The sequence below is a fragment of the Urocitellus parryii genome, unplaced genomic scaffold, assembly GCF_045843805.1.
Source record: "Urocitellus parryii isolate mUroPar1 unplaced genomic scaffold, mUroPar1.hap1 Scaffold_83, whole genome shotgun sequence".
NCBI lineage: Eukaryota > Metazoa > Chordata > Mammalia > Rodentia > Sciuridae > Urocitellus > Urocitellus parryii.
This window is the reverse complement of record NW_027554189.1, coordinates 462,350-482,241: the sequence shown is the minus strand read 5'-3', so window position 1 is coordinate 482,241 and position 19,892 is coordinate 462,350.

Here is a 19,892-nt window from a genome sequence, read left to right as displayed (position 1 = left end):
GAGAACAGAGCAGCTGGCTGGGCACCCCAGGGAGGAGTGGGCCAGGCTTGGGGCTGCCCTCCCATGGCTCTGTTGCCAGATGGGATTAAGGACCAGATCCCTTGCCCCAAGAACCACTCACCTTCTGAGTCTGCTATCCTCCTCATCCTGGTGGTCCTTATCATCTTCTTCCGCCCTGAGACCCTGCCGAGTTCTCAGGGACCCATGTGTTTCTGTGAACCCAGAAGAGTCCATGATGAGCCCCCCCACCCAGCGACCACCAGCAGAGGTTCACAGGAGGGTATGCCACAAGCTAGAGGACCACCCTTCTCTCCACTTGCAGGTGGAAGACCAAACAGAATAGTCAGAAGTAGGCATGCTTACCAATCAGCATAGAAAACACTGAGGTGGGGACCCCTCTGGCTGTGAGGTCCCACATCCATCCACACCCTCCCCATCTCCAGGAGCACATGCTTCAGCAGGGGCAGCCCCCACCTCTCTCCCAAAAGTCTGTGGTCTCCTCATCCTCAGTACTGTCCAGGTCAAAGAGGTCTTTAAATTCCTTCCTGTCCTCTATCTTCTGCCGTTTGATCTCTGGGAAGTTCAGATTTTCTAGCTGGAATAATCAGAACCAGAGGAGTAGGTAGGCATGGGCAGGGGGTTCAGAGAGGCCAACACTATTTCCCTCAGAAGCCTCCAGCATCCCTCAGGAGCACCCTGCTTGGCCACTTGCTACTTGACAACCTTTCTGCTCCCACATCCGTATCATCCCTCCCAGGACAGCCAGCACCTTGGTGGCATGCTACTCCAAGTAGTAGTCTCTCAAGTCACCCCAACTCATAGCCACAGCCATGCCCAGGGTCAAAAGCTAAAGCCCTTCTTGCCTCTTCTACCTGCCTTCCTGGGGTCCACAGGCTGGCCTGTGTGACAAGTATGTGTAGCCACTCCATTCCCTCCAAGACCCCTACCCTTGGGAGATGCCTGGCTGTGACAACTCCTGACACCACCCCATAGGATCACCACCTCCTCAAACAGCCATAGTCCTCCGATGCCCCACCCACACCACCACCAAGACCCCATCAAATCTCTGCCTGGTCCTAAAAGTCATGCCAATGTGCAAGATCTGAATCTAGCTGACCCACCTGCTCCCTTGGCACCCCAGATGTACCCGCTCTTTGCCACTGATCTCCAGCTGTATCTCGCGGTCCCTCAGCTTCCGCCAGTGGCTATAGTACCTGGTGAGTGGGGTCCCCTCTTCTCGGGCCTGCTTCTCCCAAGCATCCTAGGGGTGGGGCAGTTCAGAGTCATGTCCCACTATGGGAAAACCTCAAACCCAGCCATTCCCTGACAAGTGCCCTCAAGCAGCACCACCCCCACTCCAGATACCAGTTCCCTACTGACCACTGCAAGCTGGTCAGAGACACCAAAAGAGACCCTCTGGCGGTGACTGTGGATGTGCTCTGCATTCTCCTGCACCTTTTCCAACAAGTGGCACATCTGCTGGCAGTAGTTGGCCACCTTGCACTCCCGGAGGAAGGACTTGAACTGCAGAAGTGGGGGGCAATCAACCCAGCAGGCAGACAGGAAGTCCAGGGCCCATCAAAACCTCATGGCAACTCCAGGGAGGTCCAGAGCCCAAGTGCACACAAGTGGGCAGTGGGCCACAGATGAAATCAGGCTGCTCTCCAGCCTGCCCATCTCTGTAAATAAACCTCTTCTGGCAACAGCTGCACTCATTCCCTCACATGCAATGAGCTTTCTGTGGCTGCTTTTGTACTGTGGCCAAAGGCCAGTAACCAGACTGAGAAACCATGCAACCATAAATCCAAGAACACTTATTGAAAATACCTGTTTACCCCTACTCTAGTCCCCTATCCCTGAGACCTTTGAATCCAGCAGCAGAAGCTTCCTGACTGCCAGGCACTCCTATCTGGGACCCAGGCCACTGCAAAGTGCCAAAGAACAGCAAGTGACTATGCATGTGTGCACAACTATATGACTGCAGCCTTGCACGCACACACACACACACACACACACACACACACACAACCTGTATGGATGGGCCTCAGATGCAGCTCAGTTGTGAGCAGCAGCAGTGACCCTCCCCCATGAGAGGTACAGGCCTGAGACAGGGAACAGCAGACAGAGAGCCATACTCTCATGGGAGAAGCAGAGAGAAACCCCCACCCCAGCCCCAGGACCACATAGGAAATCAGTCAGGGACCAGCCCACCCCAGTGTAAAGACTTCTGCAGGCGGCTGATCTGGTCCCTGGAAGGCTTAGACAGCCTTTCAATGGACCAACATGATGCTAGGATCCTTGGTGAGCCATCCAGACCTGTCCCAACCTGCTGAGTGACTGATAATCTCCTACACCCCCAAGACCAGTACCACACATTGTGGTCCAAGGGGTCCAGCTACAAAGCGGTGCCTGTGTGGAGACCATAAAGGATCAGGCTCTGCTACTAGCCCTGTGAAGCTGGGACAAAGACACCTCCTTTCAGTCCCTGTGTACAAAGGTCACTGAGTCCATTAAAAGATAATCGAAGTCCATCATAAAGCATACCCCGGGGATTTGGGGAGGGAGCCAACCATTGGGTACACACCTGTAAGACAGCAGGCAGTGCCAATTCAGGGAAGGCAAAACTGTGGGCCTGGCCCTGCTGGTACTCCAGCATGAGGTCATACAGCTGCTCCACTAGGCCATCCTGAGGCAGCAGGGAAGGACCAAGCTCATCAGGGGATGGGGCCCAGATGCTCAGAGTCCTCCAAATCAGGCTGATGAGTCTGCTCCAGGTCCAGGGTGGGGGCCACAAGGAAGTGGCCACACCTTCCAGCCACACTCAGGCTCATGGGGGCTGGAACTATGAATCCACTGGTCTCCAACCCAGGGAACCAGGAAGGTCCACACCCAAACATCATAGGATGGCAGGACCCTCCCATCCACCTCAATGCTCTCTGAGGTCCTGCTGTGACCTCAATGCAGCACAGCCCTAGGCCCATCTACAGAGACTTAGAGGGCAACTCACCAGGTATGCTTTTTCCTGCAAGTTGACATTCGATAGTTTCAGGACTACAGAGAAGCTGATGGGCCTGGAGCTCATGCGGCTGGGTCGTTTGTTGAAGTCCACCTGCTGGAAAACCTACCCCAGCCAATCCCAGTGCTCAGATCTTAGCTCATAAGCCCATCAAGATAAGGGGTGAACAGCCAGAAAGCAGCACACCCCAAAGCCTGCAGACCCCTCCAAACTCTGTTTGCTTTCCAGAGATCTAGCCCCCTTTGCCTCTTCAGTGGATAGGGCAGGACCAGGAGCACTGGCCCTCCCTCAAAGTCAGGGAGGCCATAAAGACCAGTTTCAGAAGTCCAAGAAGGTGCCCTCTATAAAGAGCCCTGCCACTTAACCTACCCTTCCCAACATGCAGCACTGAGGCCTGGGCCTGGCAGAGCTTCAACCAGTGTTACAAGGCCAAAGCAACAACAGAAGGACAGAGCACAAGAAGATGGGAGTCTTGGGAGGGTCTGGCAGCTTACCACACCCTCCATACACTACAGGCTGTGCACCCAAGCCTTCCCAAAAAGGGGAGGGAGTGGGCACTGAGCCTGGCCTCTTGGCCTTGATATTCCTCCTCAATTCCTAAGAGACTCACACCCAAGGCAGTGGAGCCCAGGGTACATGCAGGAGCCTGGAGGGGGAAAGGGGCACAGAATGGAAGCCATGGAGAGACCCTAGGTCAGGATGCTGGGCAGCTGAGCTGGGCTCCAGATAAAGATTGATCCCAGCAATAAACAATAAAGTGGTTCCTTCTGGGGGGAGGCCTGACTCCCAAAGGGAACTGCTCTCAACATCCCTTCCTACCCTCACATCAGGGAATAGTAGGCCCAGATGCCCTGCTCACTTCAGCCTCTGTGATCTGCTTCTCAACCTACAACTGGGCATGGGAGGCCCCACAAGGTGCAGCTACAATAAACCAAGGCAGGGTCAGTGTTCTAGCACTGTCCAGGATGAAGGAGAAAAAGAAACCATGCCACAGCACTGGAAGAAACTGGGGAGACACCTAGAGCCGGTTGGCAGGGTAGGAGGCCCTCAGTGGGGTGCCAAGGTAGAGAGGCCACAGCAGGGGCAGTTAGGAATCACACCTGGCTGTCACAGGGAAACAGATTGGCTTCCACAACAGCTTCACAAAGCACAAACAGCAACCTGCCTCAGTGGAAGGGAATGGGAACAGGCATGGGTTCCCTTTCCTTGTGACCTGGAGACAGCGAGTCTTTGAACATCCTGTGGGCTAAGGCCTAACCTGACACTAACCTTCCCCCTCAGAGCAGCACTGGTGCTCAAGTGCACATAGTGGTCCAGGCAGAGCCTTGGAAGCTCTGAAACCACAAACCTGGGTTTGAAACCCAGCTCTCCTGCCTGCTGCAGTCCTGAGCAAATATCTCTGTGGCCAGAGTCTGTTCCCTGACTGCATGACATATGACATCTGCCTCCAAGTGGTCTGGATCACATGATATAAAACATGTCAGATACCAGCTCAGAGTTTCCCTGAAAGTAACCCTCAGCCAAGGTCACTATGTTGACAGGTCATGGCTGGTGAGATCATACCTGCAGCAGAACTGGGAGCAACTTTACAGTGAAACAGCAAACATGGAGGGCTCAGTAAGGTCCAGTCCAGAACCCAACTGAACCTCTGAGGACAGGCTGCTGGAGACACAGCCCTTGTCACTGGGTGCCTGCCTCCAGTGGGGATTCAGAATGGTAAGCCCATCCTGGCACAGGGCTGCCACAAGGAGAGCCAAATTACCAGTTTCCAGCAGCCATCAATCCCCAGCAAGGCTAAGAGATTGAGCAGGCAAAGAAGCAACAGGCCCAGAGTACACAAGGAGCCAGTTCCCAATAGTTGTGACAGGGCAGCACCAGCATAGAGGACCAAAGAGAGGGGCCCAGAAGGGTGAAGAGTTTCAAGATGGTGAGAGTGGCATGGAGTGTTCAGGGCCAAGATCAACAGAGGAGGAAAGTGAGAGGATCCTTGGATGAAGCCACTTGAAGGCCATCAGAGCCATGGGAAGTGTAGAGAGAGGACGTGACCAGAGATTCTGGGCTTGAGGGGGGAAGGGAGGGCACGGAGTCCAGGAGTCCTTGGAGATGTGCTGATACTGGTATGAGTAGGGAGATGACAGCCCAGTGATCTAATTCTGATAGACAAATCACCCAGAGACTCTGGGCCATGGCGTCTCCATCATAGACTGAAGATCCTCATAAGATCTTCCTCCAAGGGCAGTTTGGTGACAGAGAAGTAGACCCAGGGAGAATTGGGAACAAAATGTCTCAGAGATATGACTAAAATTATAGTTCCTTACCTGTGATCCTAGACCAAGTAGGGACTGTGGAAGACCAGGGATGTGGGCAGGGATAAGCCTGGGCTAGCCCCAGAAATAACCAGATTGGGGATGGACAGAAATAGAAAGGGAGAGGAATTGAGGAGAAGTCTGCCCTAATCCCTAGGGAATTAGGATCAAAGCTGAGCTCAACTGAATAAGGGCCCCTAAGAATAGTACTTCCTAATCCTGGAGCCTGTGAGTGTATTATGGTTTGTAATCACAGGGACTTTGCCCAGGGGATGATGTTAAGGGCCTGAGATGGAGGATTATCCCAAATTATCTGGATGGTCCAAGGTAGGGGAAAGAGGGAGGTGGGAGGTCAGTATAAGAGAAGGAATGTGAGAATGGAAGGAGATGAGGGAGAGAGAGAGTAGGGAAAGAGAAAGAAGAGAAGATGGGAGAGGGAGAGGGAAAGAGAAGAGGAGAGAGGGGGTGGGGCAGAGAAAGCCAGAAAAATAGATTTGTAGATGCTGCACAGCTGGCTTTGAAACTAGAGGAATGGATCAGGAGTCCAGGGATGTGGTATCCTCTGGGAGCTGGAAAAGGTCAGGCAATGGTCTCTTCCTGAGTCCCTAGAAGGAGCCTGGCCTCCCAACACCTTGGTTCTAGATCCCCAGGATGCATTCTGGACTTCTGACCTCCAGGCCTGTGACAGAATAAATGCATGTTTTTTTTTTTGAGCCACTGTAGTGCAGTCATCTATTTCAGCAGCCACAGAAAACTCCCACAGGAGCGAGGCACTCATTGAGACCCCTCCACAGCCCCTGCCCATGGTGACACAGGCATGACCATAGGCCCTGAGCCCCAACCCTGCTAACTTCCATGGTAGATTAGAGATACTGGAGCTCAGGGACTGCCTGAGCCGATAGGGTGGGGCTGGGCCACAGACTCACCATTCATTCATGGTTACAGAGTGGCTGGAACTCTAACCCTGCTAGTCACTGCCTCACAGAGAAAGTCTCAATACAGGACCTAGTTTTACTGCTAATATCCACAATTGAATGAAATACTCCCAATAAATAATGACTTCCCTGTCACCAAAGGAAGATGGCAGGTGACCTTCTGTGCCACACACTTTAAAGAATCACTATGTTCTTGGGCCACAAATTGGTCACCTATGTGTACATCAGAACCCAAGTCCCCTCAGTGCTGAAGCCTTGATAAAACATTTTTCCACCTCTAACTGTGGTACAAGATGCTCTGTCTCATTTCCCTCAAGCAATGTCTTAGAAATTATGAGCACCTATTTCCTGTACACACTGGTTCCCTAGGAGTTAGGAGCTCATTGTTGGCAACTGTCTGAAGTTCTTCGCAGACCTTTTGTGTAGCAGTTTTCTCTTTATCTTGCTCCTATTTCTCTTTTGTACCCACACCTACCCTTGGATAAGGAATTGAAGTGGGCTCTGAATTTAAGAGTTTGGGAAGCCAATGGCATTGGTGTGCCCTGAATTCTGTGGACAGACTTGTTATCAGGAATGGGGGTTGTGAATATGTGTGGGTAGAAGATGAGTTGGGCAAAGAGGATGAGGGGATTCCAGGAGTCCACCCAGAAGAGAGGGGCACAGTTTATTGCCCTTGTTTGATGCAAGTGATAAACTGTCTGTGAGGGTCAGGGCTTGTGGAACCAAGCCTTCCCAAACTGTTCAGGCCCTGGACTCACCCTCCCTCTGCTTCCCAATCCTGAGAATCTCCCCCACCCCTTGCTCCTGCCCTGGCTTGAAATTCTGGTTTTGTGGCATGGATGCCTATGGCAGCCACTACAGCACCAAGAGGGGTCCAGCGGGCAAAGCCAGAATAGTAGAGAGGCAGAATGAGCCCTTGTGCAGTCCTGGGCCTGTGGTCTAGAATTTCTCCTCAGGGGTTCTCAGTCTGTGCATCTGGAAGAAGGGTCAGGAGGAGGAAGACACTGAGAGAGAGAGAGAGAGAGAGAGAGAGAGAGAGAAATAATATGAGTGTGTGTGTGTGTGTGTGTGTGTGTGTGTGTGTGTGTGTGTGTGTAGTGGAGGGAGTATATGAGCAATTGATACCTACTCCAACCCTGTCATAGGGTTACTGAGGGCCCTAGCTATTTGGTTGTGCCTGGTCAGTGAAGTTCATGCTTTTAGGTACATAGCCTGGTGGGCCCTGACCTCTGACCCTCAAGCAAGTCTGCCCAACCTTTTGTAGCCACCCATGGTATAAGTCCTAAGAACTGTGCATTGTATCTCCTCTCCAGCCCCATGAGAATTCTCTCAGGGGCCAGTCTCTGCACCTTTTAGTGTCCTTGCCCTGTAGCTAGCTGCACCTACACCCTGATAAAGGTCACTAGCATCCTCTTTGTGACCAAATTCTAGATGTTTGCATTTACTCACCACCATCTACTCATTTTTCCATTCATTTCTGGCCTTCAGACCAACTCTGAACCAGACAAATGAAGGAAAGTGATCCTCACCTTGGGTTAAGTGCTTTAAAGGACAGGCAGTCACAGAGCCAGCACTGGAAGCCCAGCCAGCAGGGTGGGCACACAGTCCCACACCTCTGCGTCTCTCTACACCATCTCTGGAGTATGTGGGTCTGGCTGGGTCCCACTACACTGTGTGTTTTGTGCTGAAGTTTCTTCTTTTGTGACTATATTTTAAAAATTTGCACATTTGAAACTATTCTTATTCATCATGCTTTACTAGTGTGTGTGGAATCCCTTCCAGAAAATGCACTATAATTTATTTATTCAAACCTGCATTGGCCTCTTATACTGGCCACAGGCAGGCAGCTGGACTCTAGAGATGTGTCTCCCCTCTCATATGCATACCCCAGCAAGTTCTCAGCTCTAAGGATGGCCATCTCTGCAGAGGTTGTTTCAGGGCCACTTCTTGCCTACCCTTTCCACATAGCTTCCAGCCTTACCAGCTAAGTCTAATAGTCTTCCCTATCTCTGGGTGGAGTCCATATCCTTGCCCTGGTGTGGGAGGATAGAGACTGAAATGATGGTGGCACTGACCTGCCTTGTTTGATGGCAGTCTGATGCCTTGTTCTGATGGAGGCTTCCCATGGCCCCTGATGACCCTCCTTAGGGTAGCCATACACAGGTAGTGGGGCCAGGAGGCAGGCGCTATTGGTAGACCTTCCTAAGCAGCCTTGGGGAACTGCTGAGTGGATGGAAACCAGAGTTCCCAGGTCAGCCCAGTTGGGCCTGGCACACAGTGAGTCCCATTCAGCATTCTGATACATGGACCTGGGCTGATCTGGGATACAGGGGTGTTAACAGTTGATTTAGTCTCATTCATATAGCCTACCTCATTCCCAGGGGTGCTCTCTGGCTCTTCAGTCAATACCTCAGTGAATGCTGACCAACTCCCTGCCATATGTGGGACCTATACAGCCAAGAAGAGGGTCTTCAACTCCCTGGGCTACTTCCTGCTAGCAGCTCCACATCACTCCTGTACACAGCTGCACTCCACTGGGCATCCAGGACCCCCTAATTCTGTCTATGTGATATCATATCCTTTGTATTGGACATCCAACCCCACAATCTTGGCCTGCCCACTCCACTAATCCCCAAAGACAGATTCATTGTACAAAGTCTGACCTTCTCCCTGTCCATTCCCTTTTATTCCTCATGGCAGGCCTGCCTTATTAGATCACCCCCTCTACTTCCTGGCTCAAGACCACACCCTGCCTACTATCTTATTTTCCACTAAGATGGTATTTTCCACCCCTCCTGCCTAAACCCTCCCAAGGCTACCTCTAAGTGAAGCTTTTTCTCCTTACTTTCAGGGCCTGGGCCTGAAGGTCTCATGTGAAAAGCTTTTCTTCCACCTTTGCTGGGGGAAGCTCCAGGTGCTATTTTCTGTCACTCCATCTCCGTGTCTCCCAAACAGTCTAACCCTGACATGAGAGAGCAGAGAGCTGTTTGTGGGTAAAACAAAATATAATTCAAATTAAATGAACATAATGATGGATGATGAGATATCTCATGTGTGTAATGCATCATGATAGAAATATTAAAATGATGTCACAATTCTATAGAAATGTCTCACACCTTTGCAATGATTAGGGTAAAATGTACTTCTGACAATCAGTAGTTGAATTTAATTTAAAATTGCAACATTGCTTCAATCTTTATTTGTATATCTTAACATGAGACTCTTGAAAATTATTTTGCAAATTTGACAATTTCCTCAGATGTAAATTGATGCAGTAATAGTAATATAAGGTTATTTGAAGATTATTTGATACAATGAATTTCTAATTATAATCTCTTACAAAGTGCTTGATATATAGTAAAGTGAAATAGAGCTTAAATTCTTTCTGCTTAATAAAATGCAATGAGCAATCAAATCCCCACTATTTCCTTTTACTTAAAGATAAATGTCAATTTTAGCATCTAATTTTGTCAATGGCAAACCAGTATTTTTCAATATGCCCATTTAAAGAAAAATATTTTGACTTTCCATTTAGATTTTCTAAACCCGTAAATTTTTCTTTGCACTTATTTTTCTTTTTATTACATGTATTTACAATATATAGAGCAGAAATACTATATATTACAGTAAATATATCATGCATTTCTTATTAATTAAATTTTTAAAAATATTTTAATGGAAAAAAATGTGGCAACTTTAAATGTTGACCTTGAAAGTGAAATATTTTCCTAGTAATATAAAGTGTTATTTGGTCATTTTTTTAATTTTATGTTTTGTAGTATTTTAAACTGTGTGTAATTTTAATTTCCAATATGATAATTAAATCATTGATTAAATATTGTGTTATCGGTTATCTTTCTTTTTTATTAAAGGCTTGAATTTAGAAATTATGATTCAAGTTAAATAATTCAACACAATCACAAATTTATAGGATCAAAATTATGGCAACTCTATCAGGATTTCAAGATGCTTTTAAAAAGCAAAACAAAATTGGAATAATAAAAGTTACTTAACACTTAACTGTAATTCTTGTGAGTGCCTGGTAAAAGAAAGAAAAACATTCATCACTGTAGTTAAGCAGGACTTAGAGGTTAGAGTGCTTGTCCTCAATGGTGACAAAGCAGCTTCACACTCTCCCTCCAGCCTGGCTAAGGCATCAGGTTTTCTTGAAGATGCAGCCAGGGTTACAATGCTCTGAGTGCTGACACCATCTGAGTTCACCACAGAAGCAAAAGCATGTGATGTGAAGCCTCCTGGAGTTCCTGATAGTTTTCTCCATATTATACTAATGAATTTATTATGAGTAAATCGAGGTTTTTGAGAAACAATAACAGGGATGTGTTGACTATTGGATCCAGAGCTGTAATAGTGTTTGAAAGCTATCCCTTTGGATGCCCTTACTGAATGATAAAAGTTAGAAAAAGTATTTAATTAATTTCCAATTGTGCTTTCCTTTAACTCAATCTCTAGAATCATGGCAGTTTTCTTTATTTTTCATAAGGAATTCAATCTAATTAGAATTACATCTAAATCTAATCATTCAAGCATATTACCTAGAAGTTTTTAAACAATCACTTTATATTAAATAACAAGAGATGGGAATAAAGCTAGAGTATGGCTTTTTTTGTTATCCAGCAAAGACAAGCTTCTTCTTCATTCATGTTTCTGCACAAATTCCTTTCAAAGACAGTACTAGTCTTCAATATCTGATTTCTGATTGTGATCCTAACTCATGAATATTTGTGAAAGCCTAAAATATGTGAAAATGCATAAAATATGTATTCAGAGCTACTACCACTATTCAGTGTTCTTGAAATGATTTAAAAAATCTTTAGTCATGTTTTCATTTTATTTTTATTTTTTTACATTTTATTATTATTATTAGTTGTTCAAAACATTTTTAAAGCCTCATCTTTTACTAAGTATTTATCTTCACCAAGAGAGTACAGCACAATAATTTCAAAAAAAATGAAGAGGAGTAGGAGGGGGAGGAGAGGCAGGAGAGTGGACTTCTAAAATTTTGGAACTAGATTCAAAGAGAAAATTGACAAAGAGAAGACATTTTTGTTGAAATTTTGGATATTAATATAAATAAAGTTTACTAATAGGGATTTTAGAAAATAAGCTTTTAAGCAAAAATGTAAAGAGGTACAAAAAGACATAAATTATGAAAATCAGGGTATTGAACAGATTATAGATATGAATACATTTATGGTACATTTTTTCAATTAAGTTGTTGCTGGGTCAAATCGTGACCTTAATTAATATTTGAGGATCATGGTTGAAAAAGCCCTCTTTTAGCATAAGCATCCTAAATAAGTAAATGATATACAATTCTGTTTATTCTATTTTCAATTAATGCAAACAATGGTATTTATGATGGAAAAACAGCCACCTTTCCTTGTCTTGTAGTTTACAGTTGTCCCTCTGTATTCATGGGAGAGTGATTCTAAGCCCCACCCCAAACACACACACACACTAAAATCTGCTGGGTTTCAAATCTATTATATACAGTAGTGTTATATGTTTGTATTATTTATTGCATATCTTCCTGTATACTTTCAGTCATTTTCACACATAATATCTCAACAAAATATATTTTTTCAATATTGTTTAGGAACTAGTGTCAAGAATAAATGTGTGTACATGTATAGTTAAGATTCCATTTATTTCCAGATGTCTTAAAACTCATAATTGATTGAATCTACTCCTACATATCACACAGGTATTCAGGACTGACTGTACTTCAAACATCATATAGTATTCTAATTATGACATTAAATGTTATAAGTTTCTTCATAAATATAGTATTTAAATAACCCCAAATTACTATATCACACTTCATATTTTATTATCCTAAATCATATAATAATTAATTTAATTGGCCAGATGACTATAAAGAATGTTATTAGTACATGGCCGACACTGCCAGATGCTTTGGATATGATGCCACATATTAAAATTGATGTTAATGTCTGACACCCACAATTAAAGCCTAGACAAAGAGTCCCTTAGTGAAGTTTTATTCTAATGTAGGAAACAGATGTTAATTGTAAAAGACACAAATAATGGTCAAGTTATACTTATAATAAGACTCAGTGTCAATTACAGAATAAGTATAAATTATGTCAAGAGAGTCAAAAAACTTATCAGAAATATCACAATCAAATTAAGATTTCATAGATGAGGAAGAAGTTTTGGAAAAGAGGGTCAGGAAAGACATTCCACTGAAAGGGAAAAGCAACCATAAAGGCCTCTGGAGAGGATGAATAAGGATAGGTGACAGGGATTAAAGTCAGCATACCTGTAATCAAGAGCTGTCGGAAACTGTGGCATTGAGGAGGATGAAGAATATAGTAGGCATTCCAGTCAGGATGCATTGATCAAGTCGTTGAAGCAGGGTGATTATATGATGAGAATGGAGTGTTCCTACAGGATAAGGGAAAATATTTGTGGTTTACATGGAATTCACATGAAACTGAAATTATACAATGTCAGGATTTACAGGATTGCTTGGACCTATGTGAAAAGCCACAAAACATGGTTCCTATTGGTGACATTAGGTGCATTGGTACTAGTTTCTGCATGGACTCTGTTATTCTCTGAGGGCACAACTCATATATTGTGTAATGTACATAGAGCTGGGAATTGGTTTCTATACTGGCATATAACACAAAGCAAATGAAATATATAAGAACTTGTGTTATATTCATATTAGAACTCTCAATGTTGCTGGGCTATTGGTGGAGAGCCACAGAAAATGAGATATATCAATGTCAAGATAAGCAGGGTAGTGTGACCCTATGTGGAAAGCCATATAACTGGCATTTTATGTTGGCAAGAATGCCAATGTTTCTGAATTGATTCAAAAGTTTTGTCATTCCATACAATTTTTAATGCTGACCATAACTTTCTTTTAGTTTTACTCTTATTAAAGGTTACAAATTTATAAAACCGTAAACTCTTCCACATCTATGATCATACCATACATTTATTTCTTGCATTTCTATTCCTGTGCATACGTGTGTGTGCATGTGCCTGCACACCTCTCACTTTCCCAGGGCTGGGAATTGAATCCAGGGTCTCACACATGCTGGGCAAGCCTTCTACCACTGAGCTTCACATCCAGCCTGGGGTTGTGACTCAGCTAGATAGATAAAGCTCTTGCTTTGCACATGTGAGCCACTAGCTCAGTACCACATAAAAATAAATAACAAAATAAAGTTCTAAAAATTTTTTTTTGAAGTAGGGTCTACCTAAAATTCCCTGACCTTGAACTTGAACTTGCAATACTCCTTCCTCAGCCTCCTAATAACTGGGATTATAGATATGTGTCCCCATATATTGCCTGTGTCTATTTTTTTAATTTAAATTTGTTTGAATTAGTTAAATATGTCTAACTTTTAAACCATTTTTTTTATTTTGAAAAATTAACATGTGAAATTATACGAAAATAAACTATATCCTGATTTATATTGATTTATATGGATAAGCACCCATACTTCGCTAAGAGCTCCCAGTAGTGAAAGTTGAGTTTTCTGCTTGTCTTGGTGGGTGGGTTTCTAGTAAGTGGCAGGCCTCTGGGCCAAGTAGCTTGATGGGAGACTCTGCACACCGATGTTGCAGCCAACCACAGACACTTATCACAGGGTTCCGGGCTTCTGAATTCAGACAATGCAACCTAATCCCAGCAGCCCACATAACTCTCCAAGGGAGGGCGCTCAGCTAGGTGTTTATATACCTCTTGGGTCAACCCCTTTGGTTCACATTTATGCTACTAAGGATTTGGAAAAAGTAGAGACCCTATTGGTCCAAATTTAGGAATTGCTCCTGCCACCAGCCCCCTGTGTGAGGGCAGAGCACTTGCACTTGTCCATTAGCAAGTCCACCAGACCAGGAGACCTCCAGAACTTGAGAGGAGGAGGTGGAGCTGCCACCGCCTCGCCTCTGCCAGGAAGCTGCGGAGCGCAAGAACTAATGGCGCCTCCAAAGCGCAGGAGACAAAGCCGCTGCTTCAGCTAGAGCTTTGAAGCCAGCTAGAGGTGTAGGAACCGCTGCAGTGCGGGAGCCAATGCTGCCGCCAGAGCATGGGAGCCCCTGGCCCTGCCGGACCACCGGAGTGGCTGGAGTGCAGGAGCCCTTGACTTAGCTAAAGCACAGGAGCCAAAGCCGCCCCCAAATCATGGGAGGAGGAGCCACTGCTTCCGCCGCCGACGCCACACCAGAGCATGAAATCATCGGGTTCACGGGAGCCTCTGGAGTGCAGGAGCCAACGCAGCTGCCGCCCAGGGAGAGTGGGAGCCGCTGGAGTACAGGAGCCAGTGACACTGCCACGAGAGAGCGCGGAATCTAAGGCTACAGGGGTGATGGCCTCCAGAACTCAGGAGCCACCAACACTGCCGATAGAGCCCCGGAGCTGCTGGAGTGTAGGAGCCAATGATGTTGCAGCTGGGATACAGGATCTGCTGCCACCAGAGTTGAGAGCCGCCATCTATGGGACCCAAGCCAAAGGAGGTAGGTGCTGGGAGCCCCACGGGGAGGGTGCAAGCGCCTTGGGTTTGAGGATAGCGGCTTCTGGAGAGGTACTCTTTGGCGACAGGAGTTGCCACATTAGAGGTGGGCTCACCTAGGATGGGCATCTTCATCTGCAATGCAGGAAGTGTGGCCTGTTAGTTTGGGGGTCTTGGACTGGAGGTAAGGTTACCTTTGGTGTCTTTAAGCTTTCTGCAGGGGCAGATGCAGCATGAGGATCCTTCAGAGGGGGACATTACCTTGAGGTGTCTGAGTGAAACCCCATTTTGTGAAGGTACAGGTATCAGTGAGGAGATCTTAAAGGAAAGATAAGATCCTGTGGATAGGTCTAGTGTGGGGGGTTGTTGATATGGAAAGGGGATGCCTAAGGTAGCCCAGCCTTCAACAAAGGGGAGAGGTTCAGTTGTGACCATAAAGACTTCCTTCCATACCCCAACATTCTTACTCCTGGGGGACAACTCTAGGAGCCAGGAGGCCCCTTACTGATGGTTCCAGGTCAGAGTGTGTGGACTGCTTCTTTGGCATGTAGGTTCTCCTCACACCTTGCTTTCTATGACAGGAAGATAACAGGTTTCTGTTGTCCCACTGCCTTTTCACTCTCCCTTGGGCCAGACTGGAGCTTAGCCTGCCTCTGGATTCATAGGTAGCCACCTTCCAGGTCCCTGTAGAGGTTGGGAATGTTTATACTTGTGGAGACTAAAAAGAGACTTTGCATGTCTGGACTGTGAGTGTGGGTAAACAAATATGGCTGTGTGTGCATGAGGACATGTGCCTGGAGTATGCATATATGAGAATGAATGTGCATCTGTTTGGAGATGTCCAACTGTATACCTAGGTATTGTGTGTTTGCTTATCTGTGTGCATGAACTGTTTTTGTGAGTCTATATTTGTGTGATGCATAAGTTTGTGGGAATGAGTAAGGCTATGATTGTGTGCTTTTGTGGTGTGTGTATATTACCCTTCCCTTGTTGCACCCCGTCACTCAGCCTGGCACCTTGTTGCAACTATGTTTGCATCTTGGGAGTTGGCAGCCCAAGAAAATGGGAATATGAAATAAAGGACACAGAATAGAGAAATGGAAAAAAAGGCAGAGGGCAGAGTGTGGGGTAAAGGTGTGAACAGAAATGGCCAGAGCATGCAGGGAAATCAGGGGCATAGGAAGTGGCTCTTCCCAGCCCTGAGTGCTTCCATTTGGGCAGATGCTGCAGTCACTGCCCAGAGGCAGCATATGACATGGGGCCACAAGTGCCTGTTGTCAGAGAACTCTGGGAGCTGGGAGTGTGCACCTAGGGGCAAGTTGGTACCATCCTGGATCCTGAGTTCTTCATTGGTTTGCAAAGGTGGTAGCAGCATTCCTGGGAAGATGGGCCATGAAAAGGGGTGTGGCTTGGAGCAGGGACTGGAGAACCTAAGGACAGTGGCTACCTGAACACAACCAAGAGATGGTGGACCACATGATCTCAGGATATTGGAGCAGCACGGAGGACCAGTGTGCAAAGGCCACCGGGAGCTCAGTTGCCAGGTAAAGACTGCACTCACCATCTGACACTCTGTCAATCTAGTGGCAGTAGTGGATGACATGGTTCCTTGGTTTAGCTCCTTGCTAAAGGAGGAAAATATTTTTGTGTTAGTATAAAATGTTTTTGCTAGAGGCATTAAAAGAAGGAACTGTGGAGAGAACAAAAGAGGTTGTTCTCTCAGTTTGGGGCTGGGGTCTGGTAGAAGAGGAACTTCTGTAAAATCCTAAAATATAATTCTCTGAACTAAGCCTCATGATTATTGACCTTTAGAGGTTTTACTTTATGTCTTCTAGAATCAAGATCTTCTTAGAGGCCACACAAACACTATCTTTCTCAATTCCTTTTGCTAGATTAAATTTGAAAAATTTATTGAATGTATGTGGATTAATCTTAGACATATACTTTAACTGAAAGATTGACACATTATGTAAACTAACCCCCATTAGGAAATTTTTACTAATTTTCAGAAAGCATATGACATGTAGATAGTATCTTCCATCTATTAAATTGTTTGTGAATGTGTTTAACCACTCACTCACAGGGCACATGCTGATTAAGGATCTGCACTCTAGTTTTGCTTCTCCCAGGAATTTATTGAACTTCTACTTATTGGGTTCCAAAATAACCAGAGTTTCTGGTAGGTGGTAAATAGCAATACAACAGAAGAAACATTTAACTAATGTAATCTTTTCATTGTATGTTTACTTACATGGGCAGGGAGCACAGGACCATACTTCCCACTCACGTTCAAAGCTCTACAACTAGTGTACACAGAACTCTGAATCTTTAAAAAAAGTAAGTCCAGCTATTTCAGAAATTTATATTAATGAATAACATGGGATGCTAATTACATGTTGTCTGAATAGATGATCTACAATTTTTTTCTTCAAGGGAAACTAGAGATCTCTCACTAAAGAACCAATTTTTCTAGTCCCAAATTCAAAATATAACCAAATAATAGAAACTTTTCACTTATATAAAGAAGTATAGCGTTCATCAAGATAACAAGTGGATATCTTTACATATGGGATTTATAATGGCTTTTAAATTTGGAAGAAATATGAAACTAAGTAACATTTTTTTTCTGGTAATTTATCCATTTCTTCCACAAATACTTATTTAATACCTATGATGTGCCAAGCTTCACGCCAAGTAGCAAAGATAATAATCATGAACATACTAATGTCTTGTCCTCAAAGAGACTAGATATAGTGAGAAAGCAAGCATGAAATATAGTTACAGAGCAGTGTAATTCTCATAAAGGATATTTAACCCAGTTTCTTGAGGAGAGGAGATAAGAAAGTCTCAGAAACCAAAAAAAAGTATTTGAGGCAGGGGGTACAGTTAATGCAAAGTCTGGAGACAGAGTTCATGTATAATAAACACAACTAACAGCCTAAATTATATATGATAGATATTTGGATATGCTTGAAACTTCAAACACTATGTGATCTGTAAAGAGAGTTTTGTAAAATAGTTAAAAATAAAATTTGATTTTAAATATGCTGAATCCTCATTAAAGCCAGAAATGCCATATGCTACTAAAAACTCCATCAAAAAAGGAAACTAATAGAAAAAATACTTAGTTTAGAAAATTATTACTTTCTATGCCTTCTGCAAAGATGGCTGTAATTTGTTGGGAGAAATAATAAATATTTAGTACATAATTTTAAAAGTTATAACCAGGAATGTTGTCATATCTAGATTATACATCCTGCATTTTGATTAATTTATTTTATATTGCAACAGTTACAAATAATAGTTCAACATTGGAATGTGGGCAAACTTTCACAATGCCAGTGGCAGGGTGAAACCTAGGTATCTCTGTATTGCATGGGCACAAACAGCCCCAAATTCAGGATAATGGGACCATGGTACTGAAGTAGCATTGCTAGAGGTTTTTCATGAATTTTGAAATACAGTCCCAACCTAAAACTGCTACAGTCACTAAGTTATTAAGTTTGATTCTGACATCCCACTTTGTGCATGTTCCATGTAATGATTTTATGAAGAAATGCTAATATATTACACTACGGCATTTCCTTTAAAAATAGCATGCTTTCAGTGTTAAGATTTGGACTGAAGGGTTTCTAATGGGCTCACTCAATGCCTGTACCTAGGACAACAGAGTTTTTCAGTCCTTCAGGTCTAGGTTCTGGGACAAGCATGCAACTTGTACATATGTTGGTGCGCACAATGACACCAATGATGTAATTACATTTGAAATCTAAGCATTAAAATAATTGCAGAATTAAAATATCTATTATCCTAATATAAAAGGTTAATATTGCATAATCAAACTTAGACTATAAAAGTTAGTATTGGGGATAAATGTGTATTTTTAAACTTTTGGAAATATATAATATTGGCAGTTTCTCACAACTCACTCATTGTAGATATTTGCATGAATATTAGACCATTTTAAAGCAATAATGTGTTAACATAATACTCAATATGATTTATATTTATTTCCAAGTATTATTGCTAAGGAAGGAAGAAAGAAGAGATTAATCCCAGTTGTTAAAATTGGTTGTCTGTATAAATTGGCCCCTAAGGGGAATTTTCCAGATCGGTTTCCTTATTCCTTGACAAGATCCAGTCAAAATCACATTTGTCTCTGTCGTGTTACTTTAGCAGGGCAAGTTGAATGAAGGGAACAGGTGCCCATGCATATGAATCAGTGATCATGGCAAAGCACTTATTAGCTGTGGCAGGGCACAGGAAGGCATGAGGGATTAGCGGGAGCAGGAGCACCAGGTTATTTATGAAGGTAATAACAAGGCTCTTGGGGCTGTGTGCACTCAGGCCATAAAGTTTACCAGACAAGCACATCAGGATGTGTAGATAGATTGAGGGGGAGTGACAACATGAATAAATATGAAGCACAGATTCTCACCTGTAGAGTTATTAAAAGTCCACTGCAAGAAGATGAACCATTTTAATATATTAAACACTCCAGGCTGCTAAGGGAGAGTCACTGTCACCACCAATGTCATTGTTTGAGGAGCTTTTCTTGTCTCTGTTTTTAATTCTCTTTCTCCTTTTGGAAATTTGAATTTGTTTTCACTCCAGCCACATCTGAATCTCAGCTCTGTGCACAGGCTTAGAAAAGCAAAGAAGCACAGCCTTTCTGCATGAGCTCAGTTAGCCTCTAATTTCTGGGACTTGCTGATCAACTTGTAAGTCAACAGGGAGCCTGCAGTTAGATGAGCTTACTGTATTTTAAATATTAATTTGCTTGTCCATTTGTTCTGAGTCCTCTGTACCTAGCTTCACTGAGCTCAAAGCCTAGCCATAGAATTGTATTGGGGGTACTGAGCCTTGAATGGCTCTGTGGGAAAGGAAGACACTGAAGCAGAAATCCAGGCTTAACCAATATAATATGGAGGCAGAATGTGCAATTTTAAATTACCCTGATGTTATTAATTTGGGAACCACATAATCTGAGAAAAATAATTCTACATTTGCTAGAGTATAAAGAGCTCTAAATTGATATAGGCAACTCTCAATAATTTTGCTTCAGGGTTAAACCTCTTCCTTCTAAGGAAAGGTCACTGCATGATTCAATATTTTAAATCCTACT